Here is a 26,921-nt window from a genome sequence, read left to right on the forward strand (position 1 = left end):
GTGCCCAAAAACACTCGAGATCTCCAGTCACACTCTGTGAAAAGGAGGAAATTTTCCATGGATAATGACTGGGCAGGCCACTGCATTTTGCATATATTTTATCAACGAGTTTGTATTCACACAATGCAACAATAATTTATACCAAAATTCAGACCAACAGGTCATCCAATCAAAGCTGCTGCCCAAAGCAGGGTCAACACCACATTCAAATGAGGTTGCTCAAGACTTCCCTCTGCATGGCTGGTAAGGCTGCATGATGAATGGATTCAGAGAGCTGGGCATATCTGGGAAGCCTGCAAGCTTTTCTATGCAAAATGCAGTCACTGAAGCCTGACCAGCAGCTTAACACAGACCATGAGATGTAAAAGGCACACTGAAATCATATTTTTATATGCAGGAAGATCAAGAGCGATTCACAAGGAATAAGACAGAAAAATGTAAGCTGGGGAAAAAAAAAGCCCCTCTTCCCCATTCCAACTGTTAAGGGGAGATGGAATGTTGTAATCCCACCAGAAATCCCAGTATTCTCTATATCCAAAAGGTGAAAGTGGTGGACACACCAAATGTTGAATTAAGTAGAATTCTTCATTCATGTCTACCTCTGGTTAGTGAGAAATCAAATTAATCAAGTCCTGATCTTCTATTTGATAATCAAGTCTAACTTTGTCTCGGTAATAAAAAGAACTGATTTTTCCAGGTACAGTCAACTGAATGCTGCATCACCTGGCCTGTAAGTTTGAGTCTGAAGCAAACTTACAGGCAGAATTTTGTACATTTTAAAGGAACAACTTACAGAGCATATTGCTGTTTGTTTTGTCAGAACAGTGTGTGTGGAGCTGGCATTTGCATTTGCATTTCTGGCAAAGCCCATGGGTGGGTAACCCCTACCTATGACAACTTATCAGTTTTACTTCTATGTTCATCCTTATTAAATACTTCATTCAGAGTGTTCAATCTAGGAGATGCTTATTAGCTGTTTCTACACTGGACATGACAGAGACCACAGCATTTGAAGAATAAATCTTTGGTTGAAACTGCTGGTTCCAAAGAGTCTACCCAAGATAAGTATGAGATTAAAAAAAAAAAACCAAAACAATAAAATAAAATGAAGTAAAATAAAATTAAACAAAATAAAATGAAACAAAATAAACCAAAATGAAACATAACAAAATAAAATAAAATAAAATAGTAGTGATTTAGAAAGTGTGTATACTGGCAATACCTCTGTGATAAAGAGTAGAACAGATCTGTTTCACCAAGTTCTAACCTGCTTACATGTACTTTTCCTCATAGGTCTTCCACTAAAGCACCTCTTAGAAATTTTAAGACAGGTACAAACTTTTTTCTTTTTACCCAGCTGATGCAGACCTTTCTCCTGATCTATATCAATTACAGCTGCAGGATAAGCATTTGGCATATTAAAAACTTGCAGTAGCTACTAAGTCATTAATTAGACAATTTTATTACAGTATACATATATCCCAAAGGTTACACAGACCAAGAAAGACCAGAATATGAATGTGGAGCATAATGGAAATTAAAATGAATTTAGAACGTGTCAGCTCTCATGGTGAAAGGCAAGCGATATGGCAAGTAACAACCTTGAATACATGACAGAAGCATTCCCAACCACATACTGAAGGAAGATACTTCAAGGTTATGGGGAAAAAGAAGACAAGGCAGAACATGTCACAGTGATTTTTTCCTGGGAAGTGAGGCTGGTTCATTTAGCCTGGAGAAAAGGACCCTCGGGGGGGACCTTCTCGCTCTCCACAACTCCCTGACAGGAGGGTGTAGCCAGGTGGGGGTCGGGCTCTGCTCCCGGGGAACGAGGGACAGGATGAGAGGAAATGGCCTCAAGTTGCACCAGAGGAGGTTTAGATTAAATATTAGGAAGGATTTCTTCACTGGAAGGGTTGTCAGGCATTGGAACAGGCTGCCCAGGGCCGTGGTTAAATCACCATTCCTGGAGGTATTTAAAAGACATGTAGATGTGGCACTTGGGGACATGGCTTAGTGGTGGGCTTGGCAGTGTGAGGTTAATGGTTGGACTCCATAATCTTAAAGTTCTTTTCCAAACTAAATTATTTTATGATTTCAATGCCAGTACTGACTTAATAAACACTTACTAAATTCTAATAATACTAAAACCTTTCTAATAAAATCAAAGAAAGCAGATGCAAATCCAACTATTTTACAGCAGTAGTTGCTTATATTACAATTGATTCAACTGAAAGCTATGGTACTTTTAAGAAAAATGAAAGTCTGGCCCTTCGTAACTGATTTTCTTTCCCAGCCCAAATAAACCAATACAACATCCAAGAAATCACAGAATAAATTTAGTTTGGAAAGCACCTCAGGACACCTTACACAGCCCAACCTGAAATTAAAAAAACAAAACCAAACCAAAAAAGAAACAAACCAATAACAACATTTTTTTTTACCACTTAGTCCTTTTCTCAAGAGACACCTCCTTGACCAAAAGATCCAGAACCTGGAAGAAGCATGTAAGATTCTATATCCTATGAGGTGATATTTCACACTCAGCACCATCAATAATTTCAAAATAATTTAACTCTACTTTTACATACCAGTGTTGTAAGTAGCAAAACAGTACCAGCAAAAACTGTGGCCTTTGTACCAATTTCATGTAACAAGACCATCTTGTGCAGTCTGTAAGACTTCTGTAACTGCCTTTACACTGTTACTTTAAAAAGCCTTTTTTCAAAGGACAAAGAATCATAGCATATTATTAAACACTAATAAACACACCTTTTTCTTTAGCTGTATATAGCCTTTATTAAAGAAATTAGAATAAAAATAATTTTTACAAATAATATTCTTGTCTGAAAAGTACTGAATTAATATGACAAAAAAATCCCAGAAATTCCACAAAAACTGGTATTAAGATAATCTTCAAAACCAATGCCACAAAAATTTGTGGTTTAGAAGCTGAGGGCGCTCTTCTTCAGTAAACACTATTGCCTTTTTTTAAACAGTGCTTAAATCAGGAAAAAAACAATAAAGTGCAGATTCCAAGTCCACTTCATTTTTGTAGTTCAGACACAGCTATTCAAAAAAGAAAGCAAGAGTTCCACTTCTACCCACAAGAGGAGACTGGGCTCTGAGAGCTTCTACGGGGAAGGCAGGTACCAGTATTCAAATTCACTTCAGACACAGGAGAGAAAAAACAATAAAACACCACCACCACAGCCTTGTGTGGAAAATGTGTTCAAGAGCTGGCACCTCCTCAGAGATATCCTAGAAGGAACTAACTCATAAAACTAGAAAAACCACGTTCTGTGAAATCTGTGTACATGTAAAATCATCAAACACATGGTGCACAATTATGCACAGGAAAAATGAATATAAATTGGGAGAGACATGCTTTTTCCTGGATCAGTAATCAGGTGTGAACCCGAGGCCAACATCTGAAATGCTGCTCCGCCTGTGATTCAGCAATAATTGCAGAGGGCAACTGCAGAGTATTTCCTGAGGTGGGAATCCACCACATGCATGTACCATTTTCGTCTCTCCACCAGCCCACAGCCCATGGACCACATGGGGATTCCCTGTGCAACCGTCAGTGTCATCCAGCAGGAAAGGCTTTGCAAGTGTCGCAGTGGGACTTTCAGCACATATTTTCAGTTTAAAGGCTGAAGAGAGGAAAGGCTTGTATACTTTGGCTTCCAACGTTTTGGTCACTGAGATCTATCCATGGCCAGGGGAAAGAAACAAAATAAAATCTCTAACAAGACAAATACGGATTTAATTTCAGAGGGTTACCTATTGACATAAGTAATTAGAGTAACGAATGTACTTCTTGACTGAGGATCTTTTTTAAATTTTAGCCCATGATTCTTTGTCAGCTTCTCACAACTTTAAGAATCATCTACTTAGAAAATGCCAACTTCTTCTTTCTAGATGAGTTCAAATAATATCTTAGAAACTCCAGCAGAAGTATAAAAATATGGTATTATTCAGCATATTTCTTTTTTTGCACAATCTATAGACACTTTTTCAAGACAATTCTAACAACTGCATTAACTCAAGATTTTATACAGAGTCCTTTCTACATCTTCAGTCTTCACCATAATTGGTTTCTTGTGACCAGAACACAGAAAGGCTAGTTTTTGCTTCATTACGAAAATAATCACACAGAAAACTAATTTTTAAATTTCTCTAATGGCCCTCATTAAGTTTTCCATATCACAAAGATCTTTTTACTTCCAAAGCAACACATTCTTACAAAATGTACATAAACTGCTGTGGGAATTCTGATGAAGCTGATACAATTCAAACATATTATGCCTTGAAGGAAAACCCCCTTCTCTCACAAAGCCTTCTCTCCATGCACCTCCAAAAAAACCTCAGAAAGTAGCTTGAATTCAACTGGAATTAAACTGGAATTAAACATTTCTGTTATGTACAGCCAGGCAATACTTATAATTAATCAAGTCCAGATCAACAATCTCTTAAATCCTGGTTCCAGATCAGAAGCCCTGGAAATTAGTTTGTGTTTGTATTCTACACCCCAAAAAAAAAAGAAAAAAAGAAAAAAAGGTAAGAAAAGCATGACTTGTCATATGCTAGGTCAGAGAGATCAGACAACAAAGGCAAATGCCTGAGTACTGGTAGAGTGAAAACTCTCATATTTTAAGTATTCTCGTATTAGAAAGCATAAATTGAGCACAATCCTCTAAAAGACAGAGCCAAGCTGTTCTCATATCTCACAGGGATTAGGACAAAATCCATAGGACAGAAATTGGAATAGTGAAAATTCTGACCAGATATTGGAACAGGCTGCCCAGAGACAGGGTGGACTCTTCATCCCTGAAGATAATCAGAAAGAATTCAACTTGACAGGGCACTGAGCCACCTGCTCTAACTGGACCTGCTTTAAGCAGAAGTTTGGATTAGAAAACCTCCAAATGTCCCTTCCATGGATGTTTCAATGGAGCAGGTCAAGAGAAGAGCAAGGAGGCTGGTGAAGGGACTGGAGCACAAGTGCTATGAGGAGAGGCTGAGGGAGCTGGGGCTGTTCAGCCTGGAGAAGAGGAGGCTCAGGGGAGACCTCATCACTCTCTACAACTCCCTGACAGGAGGGGGGAGCCAGGGGGGGGTTGGTCTCTTCTCCCAGGCAGCTCTCAGTAAGACAAGAGGGCATGGTCTTAAGCTCTGCCAGGGGAGGTTTAGGTTGGATATTAGGAAGAAATTCTTCACAGAGAGAGTAATCAGGCACTGGAATGGGCTGCCCAGGGAAGTGGTGGATTCTCCATCCCCGGAGGTTTTTAAGATGAGACTGGATGTGGCATCAGTGCCATGGGCTGGTAACCACAGCGGGGTTGGATCAAGGGTTGGACTTGATGATCTCCAAGGTCCTTTCCAACCCAGCTGATTCTATGATTCAGTTTTATCTAGAACAGTATAATTAAAAAAACCCAAGTGATCGATCTTTGAGATTGTTCTTCAGCTGAACTGTACTAAGAACTACCAACATCTATCCCAGATCATTTATGATTGGGTTTGTTAACGACAAATGAACCAACTTCAAGAGAGAAGCATGAAAGGGAAAGAGTACCTCTAGGATCTTCACTGTTGCAGGGACCAAAATAGAAGAAGCCTAGTGAAATGTACCTGAAGGGAGCCTACAAGAAAGATGGAGAGGAACTATTCACATATAAGGGCCTGGAGAGACAGGACAAGGGGCAATGGATTCAAACTGACAGAGAGGAGGTTTAGATTGGATATTAGGAAGAAATTCTTCCCTGGGAGGGTGGGGAGGAACAGGTTGCTCAGAGAAGCTGTAGCTGCCCCATCCCTGGAAGTGTTCAAGGCCAGGCTGGATGGGGCTCTGAGTAACCTGAGATAGTGGAAGGGGTCCCTGCCCATGGCAGGGAGGTTGAAATGAGATCTTTGAGGGCCCTTCCAACCCAAACCATTCTGTGATTCTATAACTCTATTATATATTTTCATCCTGATTTCAAAGAAAAAATGTTTTACTCTCTGCACTCAACAGAAATGTTTCTTGAAGAATGCTGAGGTGAACTTCTAGCATCAAAAAAAAAATCTTGACAAGAAAAAAACTGCATGGGGATGTTTCTTCTTTGGAAGTAATAAAATACTTCGTTAATTCATTCAAAACCCTCCCTAAGAGTCATTAAATGGCACAATTTGACTGTGAATATACGAAGATATCTACAAATAATTTTTTTTCAAAGAGAAAAGTCTACCATTTCATAATGAATGAATGGCTCTTTGAGACAGCTTCAGTAGTCTCAGTCTGTATCTTCCTCTTTGCCTTGATAGATACAGTGCTTTGCTATTTATTGCTTCGCTATTTATTGCTTCCCTCTCATGAGAAGAGCTAGATATCAGTTCCAAGCAGTTCATGCAAGTGAGCCCTCCAACTATATGCTTAATTTTTGTACAGTGCTTATTCATGAACACAATCTTTTTACTTAGAAGCAAATAGATAAATGGCACAGAAACACCTACTGTTAAGGATTTGGGAATGCTAGGTAAAACAGTGGTCTTTCTTCTATAGTTCATGTTTGATAAACTTAAGAAACTGAGGGTTTAAAAGTAAAATAGAAGCATCACAGGTATTTGAAATGCATTCCCATTTAAAATATTATTAAGCTTCAAGAATTCAGACTAACAACTGAAATATTTCTGCTTCTCCATTTTTTTCTGTTAATATCCAATGTTACTAAATGTAATTAATTCTTTTTACCTGCAAATCACTATAATGTGTTTTAACAGAACATAAAAAGAGGTGTCTGTACAAGACAGAAGTTTTACAAGAGCAAAGGCCACCAAGTTCTGCCTCAAGGGAACTTTGTCACAGAACAGGTATGTGAAAATAGAAAGTTTGACACATTCTTAGTAACAGTAAGAGCATCGTAGCAACACAATTTAATATAACAACATGTCAAACAAAAACATAAGTCTTTGAATACATGCTCATATGGATGTGTGGTAACTTGCACTAATAAATGTCATTAATGTTATTAAAAGAGCATCCAAGACCTTTCATATTAAGAAGAAATGTATTCTTTATAGGAAAAGAAGAATTAGAAAACCCAACTAAACAAAGCACAGGATAATACCAGGGGTTTGGCATGATGCACTACCTAGGAAAATCTGGTGCTGAGTGAATCACTAATGCTAAAAATCAACACCACCAGAAAAAGAATCTTTCCCTTAATTAAAAAGAAAATAAAACAGTAAAGGTCCAATGATAAAGGATGCTCAGTAGACCTGATAGTAAAATATTATGAAAAAGACTTTTTTTTTCCTTTAACTTGTGTATAGATAGTTTGCAAAAACTGCAAAATGTCAGTTTGTAGCATATTATTCTAACTTCATGTTAAAAATGGTGAGAGGTGACCACGGACACTTGGGGGGGAAAAAAACCAAACAAAAATTCCAAAAAAACTAGTTGCACATGGTACCTCTATCAAACAAAACAGGATGTGATAGCAATTACACTCAGTAAAAATATACACCATTCCTTTATTATTACTGTATGTCTCCTAATGGACAGGAAGACTCACTTTTCCAATTAAGAAAACTCCTCCCCTCACTTCCTCCAAACCCTGAAAGTACAGTAGATCTCACAGGGACATGGTACTAATTTGAGGTAAGAAAAAAGATATTAACCTATTTCTCTGAGGTGAGATGATATTATCAAAATTAATAAGATTATGTCTCAGATTTACAAACCTTAGTGATCTTATGACTCAGTTGCTAGTCTTGAAACAGAACACCTTAAATAACCATAATAATATTTGTTTCCCATCAATCACCCACTAGAAAATCAGATTCTGTGAAAGTTAAATCTGAAAAACTAAATAAAACATGACTGGTCATTTAAAAAACCCTTCTAATCCTTTGTTCTGCAAGCTCTGGATATACTGTTAGAAGCAGAAAAGACCAGGCATTATCCATCCCATGCAGAAAGAAGAATGCACCATCACTGCACTTTTTTCTCCCTTTACTAATACTTAAAAAGAAGACTTATGACTTTTTGTTCACATATTGAGCAGATTAATTTGATTTTTTCATACTCTCCTGAAGATATGGTTCAATTCATGGAGAACCAACTCAAGATGTGATTTGAAATGCATTTCCATATGGTTCTTATGAAGCAAATTGAAAAGGTTTTACATTGCCCAACTCCCAACTCATAAACAAGTAAAATAAAAATGCTAATGTGCTTCCCAACAGAAAACATTACTGCCAGAAGGTCTGTGCACATAACTTTTCTTTTTTTTCTTCTTCATTTTTGGTCTACTCCTAAGCTTGCAGCACAACACTTTCATCACGTGACCTTTGACCAAACAGATGTTATCATAATTATATGTCTGCTGCAATAAAAAAACACCAAATATTTACTTCTCACAGAAAAGGCTGATTGCCATCTATGCCTTTGTTATACACTGAGGAAGCTGGGAGCAGGGATCCCAGATCAGGCCAGCATGAAAATGGGATTAGGGCTCAACACCTAAATCCTTTTCTTTTAATCAGAACACAATGCTTTAAAATAATTTCTTTCTCCAGGCTGATTCTTTATACCTACTACGCATTTCTAGAATATTCTTCCTCTCTAGTCATAAAGCTTCTGACAAGGACCAGTAAGCACTACCATGCCCATTTCAGAAAGAGGAAGACACTTTCTAAGAGGTCCCAGCAAGTTACCAGCACCAAATATGTGAGGAGGGCACTGATATCAAGGATATTACACATCAGTTAACAATCAAGAAAAAGTTTTTTCTCATTCAAAAAGAGTTAAACTCCCCACACTCCCAAGCAAACAGACAACAAGATCCCAGCCAGATTCTCCACCCATTCTATCATCCCTTTAATTTTGTATCCTTCCCCAGCTGGCCTACAGACCAGGCAGGGAACATGCCCAGCAAGCAACAATTTTTTTCCAAGATCTGCACAACTTCTCCTCAATTTTATTATCACTTACAGTATCACCATATAACAAGGCTTAGCAAGCAGATCCTTCCAGAAACAGGAAAAAAATGCCCATATTCTGCTATGTCATTAAGCAGACACTGATCAACTCCAAAGTGCCGCTGCCTTCTCCAGGAACTGCTCTGTGCAGCAATGATGGCATTCATGGCAAAGTGGGTTCTGGATGAGTAAGAACCTCCACCCCCATATTACAGTACCATGCACACACCCCAAAAGCCTGAAATAATTCCTAAAACATACACTGCCTCACGGCTAAGATGCAGAACAAATTGGATGCACAAAGTTGATGAAGATAGGCACCATATGCAGTCAGGGTGGGCCTAATTCAAAATGCCCCATGTCTTCCCAGTCTAACAGAAACCAATTGTTCCTTCTCCCTTGCAATTCATTCTAAATCACAATTTTTCATACCCTCCAAGACATTTGTTAAACTGGAAATAAATGTATATGACTAACAGATATCCATCCTAAAGTATAAAACTGCCATGCATGTAGGATACATTTAAAAGAACAAAATAATAACAAACTGGGGAGGACATTTACTTATTTATATATGCACATAGTGAAATTGGATATAATATATTTGAGAATGCACAGAATTATTTAAGGTAACAAGGGCCTTATATATTCACAGAGCTTAATGGTTTTTGAAACCAGCACTGTTTAAAAAGAACTACTGAAATTTATCCAGAAATCACTATGCAAAAGTATCCCTTCTGGCAGTGCTGAGAAAACCAGGAGAACATTCAGGTTTCACAGTGTAAGCTACATGTAGAGTGATATCTTTTAACTACATTAATTACTGTGCAATTACACAGTCCTCAGTCAGCAAAATTCCCAACAAAAGCAACTTTTGCTTGGCTGAAGTCAGCAAGAAAAAACTTGAATATTTGAACAATAACCGTTAATACCCTACACTTACACTCAATAGCAATTAAAAAATAGCATTTGGCAATTAAAAGTTTCAGGTGATAACTATAATTTTCTGTAAAGACTTTGAGGAAAAAAAAAAATCTGTGTGAATGGACAACTTCAGCTGATCCAGTCACCTTCCAAAATATACAATTATTAAAAAAAAATCAACAGAAACAATCACATCTTCCGTCACATACGAGTAGTGTGTTAGATTACTCCTATAATCAAATTATTATTGTCTCCAGGACAAATATTGCTGACTGCACAACTTACACAGAAAATTACTATCATAAAACATAAAACTAAATAGAACAAAGAAAACTCTTCTTTTAATACAAAATGCCAAATTAATTTTAAGAAATCCAAGCCCATTTCATGAGAGCAGCTGCTCAGAAAGAGCCTGGCTTGGTGGCACCAGGATCCTGAACGGGAGGTGCAGTCTGCCTGAAGACTTAGAACTAAATTCAACTCTGTAAACTTTTGGTCTTCTTTCACCCTTCCCTCACTTTTTTATTTACTATGTGGTTCTATAGTTCAAACCTAATGGAGGAACCAGGACAGGATTAATAAGTAGCTCCTGCTGTAAGAAAGACACTGTCAGTGTTCTGTCCTTATCAGTTACTAACTCCATGTGTTCCATGGTCATGGAGAGTTAAACCAGGTGAAATGCACATGTGCTCATTTTTCCACGGGATTCAACGCTGACATAAAATTTAAAATTAAAAAATACTTTTTTAAAAATAAAAACTCTTATTTTTTTATCTAGACTTCTAAGCTAGGCACTGCAATCAGATCACAGTGTATTTTACACTACGAGGAACAATTTAAGCACAGCTGTTACCAGAAGACGACCATTTAAAACTAAAATGCAGTCTGCTTTTGCAACAACTTTGTTAACTTTTTTCTTTTTTTTAATAAAAAATACTCAAGTATGTTAGAAAGAGAATCACTCAGTTTCTGACTGTGTTTTACATATACCATGTAGATCAGCAGTAATAAAAAGTGACTGAATTTTTTTATAACTATATTTGAGCATTCTCGCTTCTCAGTATTCATCCATTTTACTAAAAACATGTCTTTAATACGGTTCACATCACAAGAACTAGATAAAGTAACCTACTAAATCCTTCCTAAACACAGAATCTTCCTAAATACATTATGGCACTCTAGCAGGTCAATATCTTTACCCTCGTAAAAACATTTTGAAACCTTTTATTGATAAGTTCATGTTCTAACAGTGTTCCCTTGGCCCCTTTCAAATGCATGACAAAGGTGGTTTGCTCCTGAAAGTGTGCACTGAAAATACTAAGCATTTACACCACATCATTTCTGCCTGCTATAATTAAAAAAAGAGAAAATCAAACACAAAACAAACCCCAAAAGTCAACTTCTTTGTTCAACAGTGCACACAGCACTAGGGCAACATACATGTATGTACATATATATATATTAAGAGAGAAGCATGCACTTACATTTAGATAGTAAAATGAAAAGGATCTATGTATAGCAAACTCTTCAGGGCATAGAGTCAATTTAAATTTAATAGTTTCCAAAAAATAAATGCAACTTGCCAATTTGCCTACGTTTTTGAATTTTCAACCACATTAATTGCTGTCTGTTATCCTTTTAAAGAAAATGTGATTCTTAAACCGATATTACTCTTTCAACCCCAATAAAGGGCAAGTCAGGCCTCTTTATAAACATTAGAGGTAGTTCATGAATTCATTTATAAGGATAACTTCATCAAATCTCAGGTACCTTCAATATCAATAAAGTTTTATGGCTGTAAGCACCCAATAACTAGAAAAAAATGTATTCCCAAAAATCCTAAAGTAGAAACTATTTTTTATTTTCTAATGATAAAATTAATCTGATCCTCATTTTATCATTCATAATACTAAATTTCTGTAGGAATCATTTCTAAGTGGATTAAACAAAAGTGGTTCTAAACTCGGTTTCTGAGACCCTTTCCACAGTCAATTTACAACGCTGCTGTACATCAGTGCTAATCAAATGTCCAGGAAGAAAATAGAAAAAATAGAGAAAACCCCAAAACCTGAAAAGAAGTAAACCAAACTTTCCCATGAGAACCCACAAGCAGAACACATCATAGGGCACAAGACTTTACTGAAAACCAGGATTTCTCACACATGTGGAGGGCTGCAATGGATGGCTACAAACTCATCATAAGGGCCAGGGACAGCAGGAGAGGTGTTGGGGCAGCCCTGTATGTCAGATTGTGTACAGCTCCATGGTTCTGTGACAGGGTTGAGTGTTTTGGGTAAGAATCGGAGGGAAGGCCAACAAGGCAGATATCCTGGTGGGAGTCTCTTATAGCCCACCCAGCCAGGACGAAGAGGCAGATGAAATACTCTGTAAAGGACTGGGAGAAGTCTCACCATCTTGCCAACATTCTCGTGAGGGACTTCAGCTTACCAGGTGTAAGTGGTAAATACTGGAAATACTATGCAGCAGAAAGGAAACCGTCCAGGAGGTTCCTAGAGCATGTGGAAGGGAACTTCCTGACACAACTGGTGAGGGAGCCAATTAGGGAAGACACCCCACTGGACCTGCTGTTCGTGAACAGAGAACTGGTGGGAGATGTGATGGTTGGAGGCACAGCAAGAAATGACAGAGTTCTCAATCCTTGGAGAAGTTAGGAGGGGTGCCAGCAGAACTGCTGCCATGGGCTTCCTGAGGGCAGGCTTTGGCCTGTTTAGGAGCCTGGTTGACAGAGTCCCTTGGGAGGCAGTCCTAAAGGGTGAAGGAGACCAAGAAGGCTGGACATTTTTCATGAGCAAAATCCTAAAGGCACAGGAACAGGCCATCCCCGTGTGCCAAAAGATGAGTTGCTGGGGAAGAAGAGCAGCCTGGTTGAACAGGGAGCTTTAACTGGAACTGAGGGAGAAAAAAAGAGAGTTTATAAACTTTGGAAGAAGAGACAGGCCTCAGAAGGACTGCAAGGATATCATGAGGTTCTGCTGGGAGGAATTTAGGAGGGCCAAAGCCCAGCTAGAACTTAATCTGGCTGCTGCCATAAAAGACAATACAAAAAGGATTTTATAAACACATCAGCAACGAAAGGAGGGCTAAATCTCCATCTTTTATCAGATGCAGGAGGAAACATAGTGACAAGGGATGAGGAAAAGGCTGAGGTGCTTCATGCCTTCTCTGCCCCAGTCTTCAATAGCAACACTAGTTGTCCTCAGGGTACGCAGCCCCCTCAGGTGGAAGACAGGGAAAGGAAGCAGAATGAAACCCCCACAATCTAAAAGAATGGTCAGTGACCTGATATGCCACTTAGACACACATGAGCCTATGGGGCTGCATGGCATCCACCTGTGGGTACTGAGGAATCTGCTGAAAGAGCTCACAGAGCCACTGTCAATCCCTTATCAGCAGTACTAGGTAATTATGCTAATTAAGCTTTTAACGTGTTAACTGGACATCAGCAAATGTACCTCCCATCTAAAAGTAGGGATGGAAGGGGGGTCTGACCTGATCTCTTTCTGTGACAAGGTGACCCCCTTAGTGGATGAGGGAAAGGCTGTGGATGTTGTTTACCTGGGCTCTAGTAACATCATTCACACCATTTCCCGCAGCATTCTCCTGGAGAAACTGGCTGCTCATGGCTTGGACAGGTGCACTCTTTGCTGGGGAAAGGAACTGCCTGGATGGCTGGGCCCAAAATGCTGGTGAATGGAGTGGCTGAGGGAACTGAGAATGCTTAGCCTGGAGAAAAGGGGGCTCAGGGGTGACAACACTCTCTACAACTCCCTGACAGGAGGTTGTAGCCAGGTGGGGATCAGGCTCCTCTCCCAGGTAAGAAGTGACAGGACAAGAGGAAATGGTCTCAAGTTGCACCAGGGGAGGTTTGTGTTGGATATTAGGGGAAAAAAATTATTCTACAAAAGCATTGTCAAGCACTGACTGCCCGGGGCACTCACCAGCCTGGGAGGTATTTAAAAGATGTAGATGTGGCACTCAGGGACATGGTTTAGTGGTGAACATGGCAGTGCTGGGTTAACAGCTGCACTCAACAATCTTGGAGGTCTTATCCAACCCTAACAACTCCATGATTTCTAACTAAGTACAACTGTTCTTCAATCTATGGTTGATCAGGCCAAGATACTGATTTTTCACTCTGGCAGCTTATAAACTAAAAACGAGTCAACTGTGGCATACATCACATGGAAACCTCTTCAGAAGCTCATTATTATACTATTTCAGAAGTTGCACCCCATGGAAAGTCCTTTCAAAAGCTTAACTGGCAAATCTATGCTAAAATATTTTGTTTTCCATCTAAAACTACACTAAATTCCAATCCTCAGAGACAGGATTTCCAGTTTATTTCTCTCTATACACACACACTAAGCTCAGGAATGGTAACATAGTAAAGTGTTGTTAAAGTTTTGAGAAAAGCAAGCCTAGCACAAAGAAGTTGACTGTAGATCTCTTTTCCTCAGAAATTTAAAAAAAAATCCCAAACATCCCTGTCCTGTGTTCTGCAATAAATGAAAGATATTTAAGTAAAAATGTAGGTATTTAATATAAATGGATACTAAAACAAGTCCAGAGTAATACAATTCCAATATTTCTCTCGAGCCCACCTCAAGGTAAATCAATTCTAACAGTGTGTTCTGGCAAAGTATTTAATGAGGAAAAATTTCAACTGTAAAGAACTACAAGACCAAGTTTTGGCAGCAATGCACAGAATATTGGATAGCTTTTACCTTTGTTCACCTTATTCAGAAACCTTAGGGAGAGACAGAATAAACTTATATTTACTTATTTACCAGCTAAGAGAAGTTCAAAATCTAGAGCATGTACAGAAAGCTTTGTCAGCAACAAAATGTCTTCATGGTATTAGATGACAGGTTTCAAACAGATCAAACTTTTTCTAATTATTTTTTTACATATATTTATTAGTGTCCCTAATTCTATGAAGATGTCAACTGTAGTTAAAATAAGAAAAGATAGTTCTTTCTTATTCTTCTCCTCACAATTTGTTGTCTTTGAAACTAATTTGCAGCCAAATACTTCTTCTAAATAAAAGGCTCTCTCACTGGCATCATGGTTCAAAACCACCTTCTTATTTACCAAACAGCCAATTCTGTGCAAGACATTACTGTAGCAAAAACGAAAGTAAATACAATTAGGAACAAGCACCGCATACAAGTTGTCTGCTGTCTTCTTTGGCTCTGAAACATTAAAAAATAAACCATTCCATAGGACCTCGAACAGAAAGCAGGACAGGAGTGGCTTAAGAGTGAATTTAGCATTTATTTTTACTTATCAAGGGGATCTATACATATTTACACAGACATCAAGGCAATTTCAAAAGTGTATTGTTAATCTGGGCTTCTAAATCAATGTTCAAAACACTTCAGTTTTGGTTTAGCAGTTCTGCACTTTAATCTAAGTTTTCCAGTGCAAACCAAGTTAAGGACTTGCTATCATATGAATGACCACTAAATAACCTCTAGGTACAAATTATCTCAGAGGGTTTTCAGAAATATTAACAGAAAATCACAGTCAGTGTTCTTTTCCATTGTATAAAAAGCTGCCCTTTTGCAGGCCTGGAAGAGAAAAGAATTGACTAGCAATGAATAAGTACTATTTTTATGTTCCCTATTTGAAGTTCAAATTTGGTCCCTCAGCTATCTACAACAACCTGGCATCACAAAACCATTTCCAAATCTTTGGAAGTTTTGTATTTTGAATCTTCAAATTTAATGCTGAATTACTTGAATTGAATAAAAACCCAAGGGAAGGAGACAAAAAAAATACTTATGAAATTCTAATTTTAAGGCTAGTAACATTGTTACAGAGAATCCTTTCATAACCTTGTCTATTGAGTGCAAACTGTTTATGAGTTGCTACAAGGCATGGTTAGTTTCTGCTTCTCAGATGAATGGGGTTTGTTCAGTTTATTTTTTAAATGTTAAACTATTTTCAAGGTGAGGTTAAGCAACCTGCTTCACTGCAGGGAATTATATTCACTTTTTGCAGTTGATTTAAGAGTAGCCACCATTAAGCAAACATGAAGACTGCTGCTGTTTAGAGAATAGAAAGGCATAAAACACATTTCAAATGGGTACCAACCGTCCTCATACTTTTCTTTGATCCATGTTTGATGACACATGTTTTTCTTTGAACCATGTTTGATCTTTATCTTACTGAAAAAGTCATCAAAAAAAATAAGCTGTCAATAGTGAGTATATTTTCTAAATTCATGTTAGCAAACACTTCTCTAAAGTCAGTTTGTAATTCCCCTAGAAGCGAAGCATAGAAAGTTTTCCTTGCCACACAGAAGACTGGCATTTTTATAACAGGACTGTCATTGGCCACAAATTCCTACCACACCAGAGATCAAATCCTTTCCATTTTTTTTACTACTACTCACACAGTAACTGCAAATCTAATATGGAAAAGGAACGAAAACTGCCTTTCAAAGATCTGAGGGAAAAACACTGCCCTTCTGAAATCCAGGTGTTCCAAACAAGGGCTAATGAACCAAACAAGACAAAAGGTATACACTTACAAGAAAATAAAGAACTGTCTCAACAACAGATACAACCCAATCTGGAAATCTAATTATAAAATCATAGTATAATCTGTTCTCAGCTTATGCATAAAATATCTGTTTATATTGTTTAACTTATATTTAACTATTTTCTTTACATTTAACCATTTTCTTTATATTTAACCAATAGCAAATTATTCATTCTATTCCATAAAAAGAGAACTTCTGTTTGACTGAGAGATATTTATACCTTCTGCAGCAACATTTATCTGGTTTTTAATATTGTGAACATTTTCATTACAACCATATTATAAAAACTTGATGAGCATCAAAAATAGAAAGAAATAAACTTAAAAAACAAAGTCTCTTAGAACAACTTCAGTCATGGAATCATAGAATGGTTTGGGTTGGAAGGGACCTTAAAGATCATCTCTTTCCAACCCCCTGCCATGGGCAAGGACACCTTCCACTAGCCCAGGTTGCTCAGAGCCCCATCCAGCCTGGCCTTGGACACTTCCAGGGATGGGGCAGCCACAGCTTCTCTGGGCAGCCTGTGCCAGGGCCTCCCCACCCTCCCAGGGAAGAATGTCTTCCTAATATCCAATCTAAACCTGCTCTCTGTCAGTGTGAAGCCATTCCTTTTTGTCCTGTCACTCCAGGCCCTTGGAAATAGTCTCTCTCCATCTTCCTTGTGGGCTCCCTTCAGGTACTGGAAGGCCACAATTAGGTCACCCTGAAGCCTTCTCTTTTCCAGGATGAACAATCTCAATTCTCTCAGCCTTTCCTCAATGATGATATGATCCTACTAATGCTTTCTTGTATCTCCACAGGCAGTTAAAAGCAAATTACAGTCCATATCCTGCTTCTCTATAACATGAGTGGTCCTGTAAGTTTTAACAAGACAGTGAGCTGGCTAAACATTTTTAAATTTACTTTTTTTTTTTTACGTTTAGTTAAAAAAATATAAAATTTAATAAAAAATAATAAAAAATTACATTTTTTGATTTAACATCTCATTACTTCATTAGTAGTAACATTAATGATACATAAACACATTAGCAAAGCATACTGGGAACACTGACAGAAAGTGCATATTCTACACTAACAAACTGAAAACTGAGATCCACCAGAGTCTCAGGAAACAACTACTGACTCTGTGGGACTCCACAACCCATTTCTAAAATGGAGTCAGCTTATCTCAGAATGTATTTGTGTGGGAGGAAAAAAAAAAATTGCCTCCTTTAAATTTTATCTAATTCTTTACCCTATAGCTTGAATCAAACTGGGATCAGTTTATATAATTATGTACTGCAGGATTGTGTTGACTTCATGTTACCATTCCGTTAAATGCTGACCTAAAAGCCAAAAGAAAGCCCACTTATCCATTGACATTTCCAAAGCTTTCATCAGCACTGCAGCAGACACTTCTCATGTGGATGGAGAATTCAGAAGCCCAATTCTTCATTTGTGGGAGGCACCTACATGCCATAATCTTGAAGAATATGCTTTGCCCAGTGAAGGCATAGGGCAATCCCTGAGCAGTTTCCAGAACTTTAAAAGTAGCTGTTCCTGACAGAGAGACCCCCTTGTACATGACAAAAAGCCCTCAGCAGGGATTAATGAGGCTTCCCCAGAAAGCAAGTACCTATTCTGGGTATGTAACAACAGATGAAGCATCTCTAAACCTGCCCATCTTCTTACATATTTCTTCTGCCCTCGCTCAGTTTGCCCAAAAGGACATGTGCAACAGCAAGTACATCTACAGCAGTTATTTTCTTGAAAATAGCTTAGGGCAAGTATCTGTCAACCCTTTCAGCTCATACGAATTCAGTGTCCTCACCCACAGCTGCATCTCTTCTCCAGAGTGTTCATAGAACAGAATAATTACAGCAAGAAGGGACCCACAACAATCATCTGGTCCAACTGCCTGAGCCCTTCAGGGCTCAGAAAAGTTAGAGCACATGAAGGGCGTTGTCTAAACTCCTGTGGAAGGCCCAAGGCACTGACCACCTCTCTGGGAGCCTGTTCCAGTGTCTGACCACCCTCTCAGTACAGAAATGCTTCCTCATGTTCATTCTATAACTCCCCTGATGCAGCTTAGAGCCATTCCTATGCATCCTGTCACTGGATATCCTGGAGAAGAGACCAGCACCACGTTCCCCATTTTTCCGCCTCAGGAAGATGTGGAGAGCAAGGAGGGCACCCCTCAGACTCCCTTTCTCCAGAGTGGACAAACCCAAAGTCCTTGGCTGCTCCTCATAGCACGTGCCTTTCAGCTCATAATGATCATACTGAAATAAACACAAAATTTTCACTCCATTTTCATACATATTTATTGCTACTTGAATGAGATGACTGCAAACTGTGTATTTTTCTGCTTTTATTCAGATTAAAAGACTACAGTGCCTTGGTATGGCTGTGCTGTCACACAAGAGCTCTCAAGAATGCAATGCTTCATAATCAGAGTACAATTTCTTCAATATATACAAAACCTGAAACACAACCAGCCAGCATATTCAAACATTGATAGTGATGCCACTGTGAACTGCTTTTCTAGAAAAAACATAGCACATTAAACCCCTTTGTTGGAGTAAAATCAACAGCTCTAGTAACAGATCCAAGGCTGCAATTACTACTGGAATAATTTGAGTTTGGATGTTTTGTACCTTAACATGTGCTTGCACACCCTATATCCTTACTCTCCAAAGAAAATAGTTTTAAATGCTGTCAGCCCTTAGTGCCAGATTCCAACTGTATTCCATGGATTACAAGTAATCCACCCTTCTGTACAGATTGCTTTGTCCTGTACACATCTGCTACAGCCTTATAATCCAAAGGAAAGATGAATAGAAGCAAAAGTCAAAATTTGGAACCACCCCTTAAACCAGCATAATTATTTTAATTACTTTTTTCCTAAAACAAACAAACAAAAAGGCCCAACCATTTCTGTTGCATAGTCACCTAAAATCAGTTTTTATATACGCACAAAAATTTGCCATCTTTTCTAAAAGGGCTGCACTAAAATGAGAGGCAATATTCCTGGAGTCTATCTGAAGGTGGAAAAATTGGTCAAGACTTGACCAACATTTCACTGCAACTGCAAACGTACCTAACTAGTTAATATTTGAGTATTATGGTCAGATAGGGAGATTCACAAAGATTAGGTAAAACATTCAAATTTGGTTCTTTGTTCAAGAAAAGTGCTAAAGAGGTGAAAACTATTACCAGAGTTGCTAGTGGGAACCCTAAAAATCAGAATTTAGCCTTATATAATTTTCAGTAAGTGAGGGTTTTTAAAGACCTCAGAGTTCCATAAAATGCCTGAGACTTCAGATCTTTTTATTTGTACTAAGTTAGCACTGTAGTTTAGACATGCTTGATTTTCTTAGAACTTTGTGCAAATATAATAGAAGAGACATTTTATACTGACTGGAATCAACAACTTAAACTCATGTCATTTCCCAGTTCTTCTCTGAAAGATACACAAAACCTGATTTTTTATCACTTCAATGACAAATAGCAAAACCTGTTTTTCTTTTATTGGCATTATACAGGTAGGATAAATATTTCTCTTTCTGAGGATTCAAAATGGCTTTATAAATATTATGCCCATTTATCTAGCTCTGATTCAAAGGACTGGAAAGTTTACTAGACAGTGTCTGTAACAATGTGATCACAGGAAATATTAGTGTCATGTATGCAAACAAACTTAAGGTAGACACAGATGCCACATCCAGTTGCTGGAAAACTGCAGAAGAGTTCAATGAAAATGACATCCCAAAAAATATCTTTAGAAATATCCATCACCACTTGTACATGTAAAGTAAAAAAAATCAATTCACTTTTTTCTTAATTTGAAAGGTCCTCTGTGATTGCTTAGAAATAAATTTATGGGTAATTCTGCTTCTTCTAGCATACCCTATGATGGAATTTACATTTTTAATGGTTTAATGGTTTCATTGAAAGATTGGACAGAACTCCCAGAATTCATTTAATTCTCATCTGTAAAAGTAGCACCACTTTTGGAGACTCAGCTCTGGAGAGCAGGTATCTTTGCTTAAGGGATGCAAAGAGATAAGGGAAGACTGGGGTTGCAATAGGACTTATCAGAAAAGCTAAATCCATCCCTCAAATTTAAGGTATTTATTTTTACTAACACAAGCAAAGATTATTTCCACATAAATCTTAAGTCCTTAGAAGTACAAGAGAGACAAAACAGAAAAACAACCCCTGCACTTTGAATTTCTGGTGCATTTTTGCAATTATAAATATCAAAGTAACAAAGTAAAGAAGGGTAATGTGATAAAATACATCTGAAAGTTACCCTGCAACACTTAGATAATCTGCCACTTACACTGCACTTAAATGTCTTAAGTGTCTAATGTTTTAAGTCTGCATGACTTAAAATTTAGTCTGCAGCCCAAAACCTCAAGTGTGCTGGGGGAAAAGCCCAACACAGAAGAAAAAACATAGCTGAAAACATATCAAGATTGGTTTAAGAAGATTTTTTTTCCCCTTCATTATTATGATCAAATCAGTTTTACATAAGCAGAAAGAACTTTCTTGTAAAGGGCATTCAAGCATCAAACATTGCACAACTGGACAACAGCAGATTACAAAACACACCCAAGCATATCAGACACAAACCTCGTGTACCTGGATGGACTCAAATGAACATGAACAAGAAGATGGTGTGAACTTTACATTTAAAGATTCACAAAAAGGTTGTTTCCATCATACCACAAACTTTTTTCCATTTGGTGTTGCAAGCTTTCCTGGAAGTTGGGTTTTCAGTAAGCCAGGAGGAACCCAGCCAACTGCTCAGATAGACACCATACTTAGATGTCTCAGCAGTTCTGTAAACATTTGGAGAATGCCAGTTATTGCCCTTAAGATTGCAATTCCTCTGGACCAGAAGTATGCTTTCCAGCATAACTCTGTTTTGGCACTTCCAAATCAATGTAGCTATCATCAGCCTGACACCACAGAAACAGCCAACAGTGTCTAGGCAGCAAGATTCTTCACCAAACTCTGGCAGTAGTTGTGTCACTTGGAAAGAAACATGAAGCTGGCCTGACAGTCCCTGGTGTCAAAGACATGTAGAAAACAGTGAAGGAGCCTGTAATTAATATAAAGAACTTGAACTGCACTGAGAGTTCTAGTGGGGCATGGACTGATCAATGTCTCCAAATCACAAAATCAGAGAATATCCTGAGTTGGAAAAGACCCACAAGGATCATCAAGTCCAGCTCCTGACTCTCCACAGGACCATCCCCAACAATCCCACCATGTGCCTGAGAGTATTGTTCAAACACTCCCTTAGCTCTGTCAGCCTTGGTGCTGTGCCCACTGCCCTGGGGAGCCTGTTCAGTGCCCAACCACCCTCTGGGGGAAGAACCTTTTTCTAATATCCAACTTAAACCTCCCCTGACCCAACTTCAGGCCATTCCCTCATGCTCTGTCACTGGTCCCCACAGAGCAGACCAGTGCCTGCCCCTCCACTTCCCCTCAGGAGGAAGTTGTAACTGCAGTGAGGTCTCCCCTCAGTCTCCTCTTCTCCAGCTGAACAGACCAAGTGCCCTCAGCTGCTCCTCACACAGCTTCCTCTCAAGGGCCTTGAGGAAGTTTATGTATGACCATGACAGAAGCAAATGTGTCCCCAGGTATGCTCAGTTTTCAATAATTCTAGGTGGAATGAAACTTGAAAGAAGCCTTAAATTAAACTATAGCAATGATCAGTTAACGATTTGGATAAAAACACATCCAAAGGTGACAGATCCTATTTTGATGCTCGTTGTCTCAACGTGGTGTGTACACAATTCACCTACCTCCTCAACTCAGCTACAGTAAGACACCCTCTCAGCTTTAAGGTAATGTCCCAGGCTAACAGCAGAAGGCATTATTGGTGCAGTTCTTCACAAGGACGTGTTGAGGCACAGAGCACATAGATTAATCTCCTAGTCTCCTGTATTTAATTGTCTCCCTTTCAAAATAGCACCAGACTCTCAAGAATCTCTTTAAGAGGTTCTGAAAAAGGCTCTGGGATTATCTACTATCCATTGAGCATTCAGGCATCACCTGTTTGAACAGTACTGTGATTTTGTTATTTCAAGTCCTACCAGCAGGAAGATCACCACTGCACTTAACAGACATTGTCTGTCCTGCAAACTGTGTTTGAGAATGGTCAGCAGACCATTAGGGACTGAGGAACTGACAGTGAAGTATTTACAACAACAGCACCAACATTTACTTTAGACATTCAATCCATGGATGTGGAGGTACTCAGAACAAAGTCACAGGTTTAAAAAACGTACATGGAAGAGTAGAAAGAAAAACAGCCAAAAAGCAAAATGACCAGAAAGCAACGAGAGCAAAAATAATTAAGCAAGTCTATTGAGAGAGGTGTTCAAGCACTGTGACAAAAACTACCCAAAGCTCCATTAAAATACTGCAGTGAGGGGCCAAAAGATGCACTCACAATGTGCAGTTCATAGGCAAAAAGGAATTGCTAAGACAGGAAAGGAAAATTGCTTATAAACTGTAGTGTCCTGAGAAGAACCAAAGCTGCAGTAAGAGTTCAAGAGTATCCCACTGAAGCCTCTCCTCAGGTGCTGAGGTATCAGGAAGACACAGTCCACCCTACTATACATATCAGAAGCCTCAAAAATTAATCTGTTTAAAGACCAGATTTGTAGAAAGTGTTTTAGGTGCCTGAAGATTCAGAGAGATCTTCAGGAATACTTCAACACCTAACTTCATCTATAGTAACAGATATTAGGCACCTCTGAAAAATCAGACTAGATAGTTCACCACAATTAATGATTCTGGACAATGTTTGAAAACTTGGCCATGTACACTTCAGTCTTGGAAAGCGAAGAAACAGAGAACTCACAGCCAGGACTTCCCAACCTCTGGGCTAGAGAACTAATCACAGGGTTCACCTTCCTGTTGACAGGGATACCAGTTTTCTGGTGCAGGGAAAGCAGGCAGGCCCCTGCTACTCCTCTAAACTACTTCTAAAATCCCCTTTGGCAGTGACCCTTACGCCACATCACTAAGAACAGCCACCACCGCACATGGGTATCTGTGCTGTGGCACAGGGAGGGGCTTGGAGGGGGAGTCAGGCAAGTGAAGGCAGGAGAAGGCAGGTGGAGGAGGATGGAGGGGGAAAGCAGGTGAAGGCAGACGGCAGGGGGAGGCAGGTGAAGGAGGGGGAAGCAGGTGATGGCAGGTGAAGGCAGAGGAAGGCAGGTGAAGGCAGAGGAAGGCAGGTGAAGGAGGGGGAAGCAGGTGATGGCAGGGGAAGGCAGAGGAAGGCAGGTGAAGGAGGGTGAGGTAGGTGATGGCAGGGGAAGGCAGGTGAAGGAGGGTGAGGTAGGTGATGGCAGGGGAAGGCAAGTGAAGTCGGACCTGGCCGGGACCACCCCCCGCACCCCCTCTCCGGCCGGGCTGTACCGCCCGCTGCACGCCCCCAGCTCCGTTCCCGCATCGCCGGGGCGGGCAGGGGGGGATCCCGGCGGGAGCAGCCCTGCCCCGCTCCGGGCGGCCCTGCGGAGGCGGCGGGGGGCGATTCCCGCCGCCCTGCCGGCGGTCCCGGCGCTCCTCACCCGGATGTGCATTCCCGGCGCTCCCCGCCCGCCTCCCGAGCCGGGGTCACCTTGGTGCCTTCGAGCTGAATTGGCTGTCCCCGGGAGGGATTTTCTCACCTTCTGTAGACGTAACCGATGTCGTCAGATAACTTCTACAATAGGAGTTGCTTAATGAAGGAAAGAACCTTGTGTTTCGGGCATTGCGTAAGATTACATCACCCAAATAAATATGCATTAGGTAGGCGGGGAATATGTATTAGATAGGCGGGATTATGTGAATTTCACTGTATAAGTGGTGCAACTTTTTACCCCGTGGCGTGCTTGAGCTGAGGAAACCTTCACCTTGCACGCTGGGCAGAATAAATAATGTCTCTTTTCCAAACTAGACTCTGTTTCCGTGTTTTGAGAGCTCCTAAAATCGGCAACAACCTCCGCACCCCGGCGCAGGGTCGCGGGAGGGGCTGCTCGTCCTCGGCCGGGTCGGGGCCGCCCCCGCTCCTCATCGTCCCTTCCCGGGGCAGCTGGAATCCCGACGCCGCTGGAATCACCGCCCGGCGCCGGTGTCGGAGCAGCCCCGGCCTTGGATGGAGCCTTTGCCCCTTTGGTTCTCGGGCAGTGTTTGCTCACCCAGCCTGGCCTTAGGCTCGGTGCCTGGCACGCAGCGGCCAGTGCGGGCAGCACCGGCTGCCTGCCTTCCGTGTCATCCTAGGAAATAGTCACAGAATCCGTAGGGTTGGAAGGGACCTCTGGATATTGTTTAGTCCAAAACCCCCTGCCAAGGCAGGGTCACCTGGAGCAGGTGACACAGGAACGCGTCCAGGTGGGTTTTGAATGTCTCCAGAATCCGTGCCCTCCCTGGGAAGCTGGCCAGTGCTGTGCCACCCTCAATGTAAAGAAGTTCTTCCTCGTGTTGAGATTAAATGTCCTGTGCTTTAGTTTATGGCTATTGCTCCTTGTCCTGCCGCTGGGCACAACTGAAAGGAGTCTGGCACCATCCTCTTGGCACCTGCCTTTGAGATATTTATATGCATTAGTGAGATCCTCTCTCAGTCTTTAGACTAACCAGGCCCAGCTCTCACAGTCTCTCCTCATCAGAGTAGTGCTGCAGACCCCTTATCATCTTTGTGACCCTTTGTTGACCCTCTCCAGTAGCTCCATGTCTTTCTTGTACTGAGAAATATTGAAACAAATCAGGAGCAGGCTGGGCAGTGAAGATCACACCAGCCCCGGGGCTGGGCAGTTGGAGGTAAGCCTTTGTGTCCTCTGAGCAGTTGCTGCAAAGTGCTGAGAGGTCATGGCATAAAGTGGCCAAAGTAAGGGGAAGCAGCCAAGTCATGAATGACACACCACACTGGGATGAACCGGGGAAACAACTGGTTCGTTTTACTACTGAATCTGTCTTGTGAACAGAACGCTGTCATACCTAACAGAATACTTACTTAATGAGCAGAACATTAAAAGGCATAGAATGAAAAAAGTTTAGAATTATGGTGCTGGAACAGTATCCTGCAGCAATTTTCATATTCCATACTTCGTGAAGAAACTTAAGATCACAGAATGACAGAATCACAGAATGGTTTGGGTTGGAAGGGACTTCAAAGATCATCCAGTTCCAACCCCCTACCATAGACAGGGACACCTTTCACTTGACCAAGTTACTCAGGGTCCCATCCAATCTAGTCTCAAACACTTCCAGGGATGGGAAATCCACAGCTTCTCTGGGCAGCCTGTGCCAGTGCCTCACCAAAATATTAGTAAAAAATAAAAAGATATTTTTATGGCTCTATGTCCCATTACACCTGACTGCAGAGTTCCCAAAATGGCTATAGAACGTGATTTTTTTCATAAATAACATACATCTTTATATCTTTTTCCAAGCTATGCTATGCAAAATAAATAAATAAATAAATGAATAAATAAATAAATAAATAAAAGAACCGAAACTTATGCCTAGACATTACAAAATTTGACAGTTTGAGGGAAGTTTCTGAAACATTCATCCTCAGCAACCAAACACAATTAAAGGCTTGTCTTCTGCATTAGTTAATCTACTGAAGTATTACCCCAGCTAAAGACCATTATATAGGTCAGCCAGATGGTAGAATTTCTTCTTGGTTGTAAAAGGGGAAAAAAATCTCACTAAGAAAAACTTTTCATTATTTTATATTGATAATATTACTATTAATAATTCAAGAAGTTCTTTAAAGTTTTAGTCAGTAGTTATCTGGTTGGTTTCTGTAATACTGAAAGTGATCATTCAGATTCTCAGAACTTCGGAAGATTCTTTCTGGGATGGTTTTCAAACATACTGTGAGGCCAGAGGACCTGCTCTCATTTTGTCACTAAACCGAGGATTTCACTTTTTTTGACTATCAAGATATTATTCACTTTGTACAGATTAATGCAAATTTCTCTTCCTGAAGGCAGTAATCCTAAAGTATGTTACATTTATAATCAATGTATTTTTTAACTCTGTAATGTGTTCCTTTTTTATTTTAGAGTTTGCTACACTGTTTTTGCAGAAGGAATAAATGTTTTCTGGGCAAAAAGCCAAGAAAAAGTAGCTCTTACCAAGCTAAATTACGTAATTACAATTTCACTACTGTGTCTTTAAAGCACAGCTGTGTCTTTTGGGTTGTGAGAATTAGTATATAATACACCTAACTTTACACTTTTCTTCATATATAAAGGAAAATGTCCCCTCAAGATGCAGACTCATCTAAATAGCCCATTTTCTCCATTTTGAAGTAAAAGTAGATGCATTTATTATTATTATTATTTCTGAGTTTAATGTTTTATAGTGGCAATTATCAGACTTCTCTTACTTTTTCTGTGTCAGAATTTGGTAGGTAATAAAAAAATAAAAACAATTCTGTTTCGATTTTCCATGAAAACGATTGCAT

At 39.7% G+C, this 26,921-nt stretch overlaps 1 protein-coding gene across 8 annotated transcripts in view; it reads right to left on the reverse strand.

Annotated features, from left to right (window-relative positions):
• CCDC91 (coiled-coil domain containing 91) overlaps positions 1-24,252 on the reverse strand; it is a 127,313-nt gene extending 103,061 nt beyond the window's left edge. For 7 of the 8 annotated variants that reach the window (XM_051770700.1, XM_051770705.1, XM_051770699.1 and 4 more), the window contains exon 1: positions 24,136-24,252. The gene's annotated coding sequence lies outside the window, so the exon portion shown is untranslated. The other variant, XM_051770698.1, reaches the window with a different exon arrangement.
• Positions 24,253-26,921: the final 2,669 nt, after the last annotated feature.

Source organism: Manacus candei, unplaced genomic scaffold, assembly GCF_025592945.1.
Source record: "Manacus candei isolate 608988 ecotype Guabito, Panama unplaced genomic scaffold, ASM2559294v1 h1tg000124l, whole genome shotgun sequence".
Taxonomy (NCBI): Eukaryota; Metazoa; Chordata; class Aves; order Passeriformes; family Pipridae; genus Manacus; species Manacus candei.